Consider the following 10,603-nt stretch of genomic DNA (forward strand, 5'->3'; position numbering starts at 1 on the left):
AAGAAGAAGAAGAAGAAGAAGAAGAAGAAGAAGAAGAAGAAGAAGAAGAAGAAGAAGAAGAAGCAAGCTGGGCAGTGGTGGCACATGCCTTTAATCCCAGCAACTGGGAGGCAGAGGCAGGTAAGTTTGAGACCAGCCACATCTACAGAGCAAGTTCCAGGTCAGCCAGTCAGCCAGCAGTATTATACAGAGAAACTCTGTCTCAGAAACCCAACAAACAAACAAACAAACAAACAAACAAAAAGGACGAGGAGGAGAAGGAGGAGGAGGAGGAGGAGGAGGAGGAGGAGGAGGAGGAAGAGGAGGAGAGACCAGTATTGTTCAGGTGAAAGCGCACAGGAGCTTTGTTCCAGAGGCAACCAAGGTTGGGCCTCACGCTGGCAGATGAACTTGGTGGTTGTGTAAGACGCACCCAGGCGGTACTTACTGGTTTGGAAGACGGGACGGCTGTCATGGAGAGCAGCTGAGGCTTGGCACTGTGAGAGGCCAGGAGAGGCCATTTGGTGAAGATGCAGCCAGAGTATCAGTGGAAGTCCAAGAATTAAAGGGCCATAGAGAAAAGTTGAGGCTTTGCGCTGTGAAGAGAGGCCAGGAGAGGCCATGGGTTAATCCAGACCAGTTGTGAAAGACTCCAGCATTTCAGAGATGCCAATGCCATGGGATGGCAACCAAGAACAACAACAGTAGTGGAGTGAAACCAGTCAGATCCTAGAAGACAGGCTGTGTGCTACAGAGGATAGAGCCAGAGAAATGACCAAACCCCTTGGGGGGCAGGGGACGTTTGTACTATGGGTGGGTCCCAGACATTGGATGTTTAGTTATTTACACTGTTGGAGTTTGGTTTTGCTTGGTTCAGATTGTGAGTGCACCCTGGTTCTTCCCTCTTGAAGTCAGAAGACAGTCAATTTAATTTTGATTTTTACAGGAGCCCACAGCTGGAAGACTTTGAACTTTTAAAAGAGGTTTGGGATTTTTAGAGAGATTGGCTACTTTAAAGAGACTGAAGTTTTTAATGTGTTTGAATTTGTAAAGACTCTGGGACTTTTAAAGTCATTTATGTTTTTAATGTGAGATCTTAGGAACGAATGAAAAAGGAAAGGATGTGGCTTTTTACAGTCATGTGTTTGTATGTCAAGTTGATAAAGGGTCAGCTGTTCTGGCTAGTCTTGTGTTAACGTGACACAAGTTAAGGTTATCTGAAAGGAGGAACCGCAGTTGAGAAAACGCCTCCATGTAAGGTAGGTAATTTCTTAATGATTGAAGGGGGGGAAGCCCATTGTGGGTGTGGCCATCTCTGGAATGGTGGTCCTGGGTTCTTTAAGAAAACAGGCTGAGCAAGCAGTGCATAACAAACCAGTAAGCCACGGTGGTGGCGCACGTCTTTAATCCCAGCACTTGGGAGGCAGAGGCAGGCGGATTTCTGAGTTCAAGGCCAGCCTGGTCTACAGAGTGAGTTCCAGGATAGCTGGGGCTACACAGAGAAACCCTGTCTTGAAAAACCAAAACAACAACAACAACAAAAAAAAAACCAAGCCAGTAAGCAACACCCTCCATGGCCTCCAGGTTCCTGCCCTGTTTGAGTTCCTGTCCTGACTTTCTTCAATAATGAACAGCAATGTGGGAGTGTAGCTGAATTAACCCTTTCCTCCCCAACTTGCTTTTTGGTCATGGTGTTTCATCACAGCAGTAGAAACCCTAATGAAGACAACTCTGGACAGTTGTCCTCTGACCTCCACACACACAAGTGGCACAGGCATCCCCACCCATATACATACATAATACATAGGTAAATAAATAAACTGATGTTAAAGGTGGCACTTTGTCATACCATCCAGAGCGAGATAGGTAAGGGCCTGTGGCCATAGCCTCATCTCGATATATACACAGCCACAAAAGAAGAGCACTCTCAAGCCAGCCAGACATGGTGTGGTAGGCCTCTAATCCAAGCACTTGGGAGACTTAGAGAGCAGGCTCTCAAGTCTAAGGCTAGCCTGGGCTAAGCAGTGAGACTCCCATCTCAAAAAATTCTGAGGAGGGGGGAGCTTCCATTGCCAACGTTTGTGGGTGATAAGGCAGTAAATATCAAGCACCAGCATGCATCGGGCTGAGAGTCCCTACAAATAGGTTCAAAAAAATCTGAATTTTACGCAACATTCATGGTGTTGTCAGATTTTCAAGAGTCTCTTAATATAGTGACTGATTCTTAGTATGCAGAATGGATTGTTTTACACACAGAGACTGCTGAACTTACCCAGGACGATTCTAAACTGACTTCGCTATCACTCATCTACTGTAAATGATCAGGCATAGGAGTCATCCACTGTATATAACACACATAAGATCCCATACTGGCCTGCCAGGCTCTCTGGCACAAGGTAATAGTAAAATTGATCACCTACTGATAAAAAGTGTACTAGAGGCTTTGGAATTCCACAAAGAGCACCATGCTGACAGCAACAGTTTAAAAAGAAAATTCTCTATAACTTGGCAACAAGCCAAGGAAATTGTGAGGCAGTGTCCTACTTGCTTGTTATATAACCAAACTCCATTCCCTACAGGAACTAATCCTCGGGGTTCCCAAGAAAATGACATTTGGCAAATGGATATCTTCCATTTTACAGAGTTTGGAAAACTGAAATATGTACATTATACTATAGACACACATTGAGGATTTCAGTGGGCAACTGCCTTAGCATCAAGAAAGGATGCTCCTGTAATTACACATTGTTAGAAGTTATGGTCATCATGGGAATACCCATACAAATTAAAACGGACAAGGATCTGGTGTAGGGTTTTTTGTTTGTTTGCTTGCTTGTTTGTTTGTTTTGCCTACAGCACCCAGTATCCCCAGGCGGTCTCCCATCCAAGTACTAACCAGGCCCGACCCTGCTTAGCTTCCAAGATCAGACAAGATTGGGCACGTTCAAGGTGGTACGGCCGAAGACCTTTTTTTTTTTTTTCAAGAGGTTTTCATTTATTTATTATATATATGAGTACACTGTAGCTGTCTTCAGACACACCAGAAGAGGGCATCAGATTCCATTGCAGATGGTTGTGAGCCACTATGTGGTTGTTGGGAATTGAACTCAGGACCTCTGGAAGAGCAGTTGGTGCTCTTAATCTCTGAGCCATCTTTCCAGTCCCTATGACGCAGTTTTGTATAGATTATAATAGAAAACAAGTTACAGGCATATCACATAATCCTACAGAACAAGCAATTATGGAGAGATCTAATCTTACTCTAAAAGAGATGCTTAGAAGGTAAAGGGGGCAACGAAAGCCCCAGAGATAGATTACATAGAGCTTTATTAACCTTAAAATTTTTAAATGTTAATGAATAAAAAACTATGGTTGCTGAAAGACATTGGATTGTGGAAAAAAACTGCTGAACTAAACCAGCCTGTTTATTATAAGGATGTTCTGACATCAGAGTGGAAAACAGAAAATATGTTACACTGGGGAAGAGGTTATGCCTGTATTTCCACAGGAAAAGAAAAGCTATGGGTTCCTTCCAAGTTGATAAAAACCAGATATGGCAAAGGCAGGGCCCCTAAAGACCTTGGCCACGAATAAGAAGAAGGAGATTGACAAGATCAAGATGATAAATGAGATATATGTGATGGTGTACACAGCGACCAGCTGAGACCAGCTGAGGCTTAACTGTCTATATAGACAGCCAATAACACTTACTGGGTACAAAATTCTCTTATTATTACATGCTACCCTTTAAGATGGCATGAATAGAAATTTATATTATAGTTTGATTATGTGATCAAACTAACTTCTAAAGAAAGGCAGTTGTCTGTCTTTACTGATCTTCCGTAACTGATACGTGCACCTCGCATGTTCCATGTGAATGTCTTCACACAGCTATGTGTTGCTCTTTCATTTGCTTTCATTTCACTTGTTTCACAGTTTACTCTTTTCATTTCACTTGTTGCTCATTCATTTGTAGAATGAAAAAGGAGAGAGATAGCCCTGACAAGATTCACACTCTGGGATGCTGAGATTCTGGGACCTTCCATTTGAGCTCCTTGCTTGATTCTACCTCTAAAGACGTGTTTCAAGGGCATTTCTAGCACAGCTAGCTCACCCATTCTGCCTTTCAGACTGTTACAGTCAGGAATTCAGCTAAGCCATCAACTTTCTCAGCACATAGAGACTGACTGTAAGGCAAATAATTCTAGCTAGTCCTCCTTTGACAAAACTAATTTTCCTATTTCCCTTTGGGCCCCCAGAAGAGAATTCTTCTCCCCAATTCAGCTAGAAGCAAGCAAAAGATCATCATCTCAGTCCCTTAGATTAGAATGGATAGTTCTGGCTATTTTATGAATTATAGCTATGTTGTCATTTTAAGGGATAGCTTGCAAATATTACAACTTTGGGAGGAAACTAGACAGTGTAGACTCAGGGATTCCTACCCTTCCTCTCCTTTAATGTAGACTCGGGGGTCCCTGCCTTTCCTCTCCTTTTCTCTACCCTTCCTTCTTAGGTAAAGGAGGGGGGTTGAAAGAAAAAGGGAGGATATAGTAATATTATAGAAATTAAAAATGTAGACAAATGGAGATAAGATATTAAATTTACTTTTAAACAAACATTGTATAGCCACAGCCACAATCTTACATTGGTAGAAACCCTTATATTGATGCAGAATTGAAGCTTTAATTTCTTATATTCCTTTGTATTTTGCTGTTAATACAGAACATATATATAGATGTAGATATAGATATAGATAGACATAGATATAGATACATACAGGGTTAAGGTTTTCATTGATATAAATCTTTATATATTTATACAAAATTTGAAATTAATATTGCTACTCTTAGATAGACATTGTGCCTATACAACTCATTTAAGAATACAAGGCCTTGCTCTCACTCCTGCTTTTCTCCTGGCCTCTTGCCCCTTGCTCCCCCTCTCTCTATGTGGTCATGGCCATCCCCTACTTCTCTACTCTCTCCTTCTCTCTCTGCCTTTCTCTGCCTCTGCTACCCTCTTGACTCCCCTTCCCATGCCCTAAATAAACTCATATATATGTATATAATACAAGGCCTTGACTCAGTCCTTCTATAGCTGTTATTACAAACTGTTTAGGATGATTAAATAACACAAGTTAAGGGCCAGAGAATAAACTAATAGGTGCATTAGATTCTAATTTAATTATAATAAAGTGTTTTCAATATTACTCAAATAGAATTATCTAAGAGTAGTCAAGGTTTAATAGTTCAGATATACTTTATATAGATAGTCTTCAAAAACATCAGGAATCTACAGAATGACATTTAATGTTATTTCATTGCTAAAGATCACTTGACTAAGAGACATGTCTACTCCTGACAGTACCCCCTCATGATCCAAAGAAGATATTGAGCATCAAAAACTCCATATGGGGGCTGGAGAGATGGCTCAGTGGTTAAGAGCACCGACTACTCTTCCGAAGGTCCTGAGTTCAAATCCTAGCAACCACATGGTGGCTTATAACCATCCATAACAAGAGATCTGACTTCCTCTTCTGGAGAGTCTGAAGACAGATATATTGTATACATATAATAAATAAAATTTAAAAAAAAACAAAAAAAACTCCATATAGAATTGCTCCAGTTATGGCAAGGTAGACACTGGGCAAGAATTGCCCTAATCCATCTACAGATAAAAAACACTGTCTAGGAAAGGACACATGATGTGGGATAGTCAACAGCTTAGCTCTGCCAAGATGGAGTAAAATAGTCTTTCATAGGTCCTGCTTCATTTAAGGTCTGTCAGATGATCCTGGGCCAGAAGGCTGAAGACGAGGTGTTCCAACGTTTTAAGGAATGGGGGCTGTCCAGGTTGCAGCTGTCTCTGAAAATTTGGTTAAATTTTGGAAGCCATGATTTTGTGCTTCCTATGTATTCAGGAAATATTTAATTCGTTCTCAGATTCTGACGGGGTTAAAAGCTAGTTATAGTCTCATAATCAAATTTAAGTTGTTTAGCATTGAGGAAGATGACGTAGATTTGAAAGGATGATGTTCAGGTAGTAATGCAAGTTAAAATCAAAATACAATTCAGGTACAAAATTATAAACTCTTTAAGTTAGGATAGATGATAGACTACTATCTAAACTGACAAATATGATGGACTGGATGTTAAATATATATTATACATTATAATTTATGCTATAGTTATGCACAATTTATATCTGAAGGAAAAAGGAGCCTTTTTATTGGACAAAAAGGGGGAGTGTTATGGGTTGCCCTGGTGCTGTTTTTATTCTTATATTTAATTCTTAATTCTGGTTCCTCAGGAGAGGCTGCTCATGACTATGGGTAGATCACATACTCAGGTGATCCCATGTGAACCTTCTCCCCATTCTAACTGGTCAAATAAAGGCTAGAGCCTATGATCGAGCAGTGGAAGAGGAAGGTGGGACTTGGAGGTCTTAGGGAATGGGAGCAGAAGGAGAGAGGATGGAGGAAGAGGAGGTAGAAGCCAAGATGGAGCAGAACCACGTGGCCTGGGGAAGATACAAGTAGCAAGGGGTCTCTTAGCTGGGGAATAAATTAATATAGTGATAGATCTGCCCAATCTAGGTATATAGCTTATTAATATAATAACTGGGTTATATGTTTTTATACAGGCTTATTGGGATAAGAAAATACAATACAGTAGGTATTTAGTAAATGTCGACTGTTACTGCACACCCACTGCTTTAGGGGATATGATACTCTCAATCCTCAAACTGTCTAGGCATTAAAAGCAAGGGGTGTTCTTAAGGATGCTGGGTCAGGTTCACTGGATGTCCTTCTGGTTCTGTGGAACCAGAGCTTCAGTTGGCCCTTGGCCAACTTGAGGTTAGATTCAGCCAGTGGGAGGCACCAGGAGGAGTGTGGAGGGAGAAGGGACAGTTAAGGTTTTCCACCAGCCTGAACCTGTTGGGTGAACCCTAGCGTCTGGGTCTTGGGGTGACTTCTTTAATCTCCTTCTAGCCTCCCCAGTTCCTTCACCCTGCCCTCTCTCCTTAGACGCTTCTCCCTCGCACCACTGGGCTCATGCTCATGCATCCAACCAGTAGCTGCCCCTAAAGCTAGCAGCCTTGGCCAGCAGCTTTCAAAACTTTTGTATCTGCCTGCTCTGAATACTAAATGGCTAACATTATCCAGTCCCTTGTCTCCCTACCCCCTCTGTTTTGCTAAGCCGGTGTCAGTGGGGAGAAAGGGAAACACCAAGGAGCTCACAAATGAAGCAAATTGCTACAAATCGGATTTCTAGTGTCTTATCACAGAGTCACATGAGACCAGAAGAGACAGTTGCTGCTGCAGGATCTTCTTACAACTGGAACAAGCCATAGTGGGAAGCCAAGAGGAACAGAGAAAGAAGAGGGGGAGCCATAGTGGGAAGCCAAGAGGAGCAGAGAAAGAAGTGGGGAAGACAAACACAGGGAAAATGAAGAGGAAGGAGAGAAGCAGGTGAAAAAAAAAATAGCCAGGGGAAATGCAAGAGGGCTCTGAACAGGACTAAAAAAGACCCAAGAGAGAATTGTGTGGGCCCCCCAGGAGGAGCCTCTCCAGACAGGGACCCCGCTGGGCCTTCCCATTTTCAAAACCCTGTTGGCCTGAGATCTAATTGTATGTGTAGATTAAGCCTCATAGGGGGCTTGGGAAGACTGAACATTTATTGAGCATCTGCTGAGTACCAGGCATGTGCTACACACTTTATGTTTGCTTTCTTAGTGAATCCCCACAGGAGGCCAGAGGAAGCCTTTGATGACAGTGAAGGCCAGAGTGGGTGTCAGAGAGCCCGTTCCAGATGGCCCTCTGTATTAAGCACCAACAGGTGCTTTGTGTATGTGCATGCTAAGAAGTAAACATGGCAGCCTGAGGGCCTCAGGCACTGGTCTGAAGCTCACCAGTTTGGCCAGGCTGGCCTACCTGAGAGTCCAAGGATCCACCTGGCTCCACCTCCCAAGGCTGGGATTTTGGGTGCATGCTACCATGCCTTTGTGCTTGCAGGGCAAGCATTTTACCCAGTGAGTCATCCCCAAGCATCCACAACAGGATAGTGTTTGAGCACAGGTCTGTTTCTGGAGACTTCACAGGCCAGGGCCTGATCATTCATCTATCTCACCCTGGAGCAAACTGAGTCTTTAAGAAAAAAAATGTGTGGGGGCTGGGCATGACAGCACACATCTTTGATCCCAGGCAGAGAGGCAAGTAGATCTCTATGGCTTAGAGGCCAGCCTGGTCTACATGTTGAGTTCCAGGACAGCCAGGACAACACAGAGGAACCATGTCTCAAAACAAACAGACATATGTTTGCTTAAAACCTTAAGACTAACTTATAGTCCAGACAGATTGGTTTAATGCATGGTTCTGAGGCCACAGATTCTCTGCTGTACTTAATAATCCTGCCATTGCCTCACAAAGTAGACAGAGAAGCTATATAAACAAGTAGATAAATATGTGTGCCAGTAAAACTTTGTTTAAAACAAAATGGGAGGATGTGTCAATAAAAATGCATAATAAAGTGCTACTTATGAAAACAAATGTCAGTTTGGGAGCAGTGGAAGCTGTGGTGGGCACTGGATCTGACCAGGGCAAGGCCACAGACACACAGCAAATTCTACAAGTAGCAGTGAATATTGTGGACCCAGGGGAGCTGGAGCCGACCAAGAACAGTGCTGGACCCTCAGAGGACGATTAGGGATAAGTAGCAGTCCAACCAAGGAAAACTACAACCACGTTCTGCTTTAGTCCTCTCTGAATATGGTGACTATGCCAGTGAGAGCGGTTTGAAAGGGTTTCCAGATGAAAAAGGAATAATTGCGACTATGTTCAGACAACTCAAAGACAGCACAGATGAGGAGCAGAATGAAATAAGGAGATCCATCCCAGGGGACAATGAACGTCAATAAAGAGAGAGAACCAGTAAAAGAAATAAAGTGATTCTGGATAGACCAAAACCCATGAGCCAAGCTGAAAGCTTCATGGAAGCCAACAGAACCATGACGATAGACAGTCAGGGTGCAAGGCAGGGCCAGTGAGAAGTGTCCTAAAACTCCAGAATAGTGCTGGAGAGATTGCTATGAGCACTGGCTATTCCTGCAGAAGATCTAGGTTTGATTCTCCAGACCCCACGTGATGGCTCACAATCACCATCTATAACTCCAGTTCTAGATGTGGTACACAAGTATACAGGCAGGTAAAACACTTATAGGCATAAAATAAAACTAATAGAACATGGGAAAGTTTTGGGACACTATGAAAAGATCACATCTTTGAATTATGGACACAGAAGAACATACCAAAAACATAGAAAATATTTTCAATAAAATCATCTGAGAAATTTCCCTAAATATAGATGGAAAGATACCCAGCCAGATGTAAGAAGTCTCCTGAGCACCATGTAGACAGGACAATGAAAGGAACTCCTCCACAACATGTTACAGTTAAAACAATAACAACATAGCTGAACGGAAGAGTGGTGAAAACTGTACGACATGCCAGTCACTTAGAAAGAATAGCTTATCAGAACACTGGCTCTGACCTCATAGAACCATTTAAAGCCAGAAGGCCAGGAAAGATGTACTACAAGATCTGAAAGATCACAACTGTCAATTCCATGTTATTATGCCTTACAAAGCTATCTACTAAAGGGTAAGGAGGGCTGGAGAGATGCTCAGGAGTTGAGAGCATTTGTCACTCTTGCAGTAAGGACTCAAGTTTGAATCCTAGCACCTACATGGTGGCTTAAAAGCATCGTTGGCTCTGGTTCCAGGGGGTCCAGTACTGTCTTCTGACTTCTGAGGGTACCAAGCATACATACAATGCACATACAGACATGCAAGAAAAAAATTATATACATAAAACAAAATAATAAACCTTTAAAAAGTTTTAAAATTGAAGGAGAAAGAAATCTTGCCATGATGTATCAGATGAAAGAGACTTAAGGATCATTACAGCTTAGTGTGAAAAGAAGAATAAACATTCCAAGAACTCATAGGAACAAAAAGACAACACCAAGAGAGTAGATCAAAAAATGTCTAAGAGCTGGAGAGATGGCTCAGTGCTTAAGAGCACTGGCTGCTTTTCCAAAAAACCTAGGTTCAGTTCCCAGCACCCACATGGTGGCTCACAACTGTCTGTGACTCCAGTTCTAGATGACCAGACACCCTCTCCTGACCACTGTAGGTATCAAGCGTGAATGTGATACATAGGACATACATAAAGACAAAACAATCATATACATGAAATGAATCAATAAATAAATTGAAAAGATGCCTGAGAAAACACCTTGAAGTCAACAAAATGACAGGAACCAATACACATCTTTCATTAATCAATGTACATCAGTCCACTAATGTCCTCAATTCACCAGTAAAAAACCAGAATAGCAGATTGGAATAAAAAAATATGATCTTTTCTGTTGTCTCTAAGAAATGTATTCACCAAAAGCAAACAAACAAATTAATTAATTAACTTCTAAAAAAGTAAAAAGAAAAAAAGAAATGTACTCAGCACCAAAGAGGCACCACCTTAGGGAAAAAGATATTTTTGAAAAATTGAACTGGGGCTGGGCAGTGGTGGCGCACACCTTAATCCCAGCACTTGGGAGGCAAAGGC

General features: G+C 42.1%; 1 pseudogene; it reads right to left on the reverse strand.

Annotated features, from left to right (window-relative positions):
* Nucleotides 1-2,826: 2,826 nt before the first annotated feature.
* Nucleotides 2,827-2,945, reverse strand: LOC116071687 (annotated as a pseudogene).
* Nucleotides 2,946-10,603: the final 7,658 nt, after the last annotated feature.

The sequence above is a fragment of the Mastomys coucha genome, unplaced genomic scaffold, assembly GCF_008632895.1.
Source record: "Mastomys coucha isolate ucsf_1 unplaced genomic scaffold, UCSF_Mcou_1 pScaffold22, whole genome shotgun sequence".
NCBI classification, from domain to species: Eukaryota; Metazoa; Chordata; class Mammalia; order Rodentia; family Muridae; genus Mastomys; species Mastomys coucha.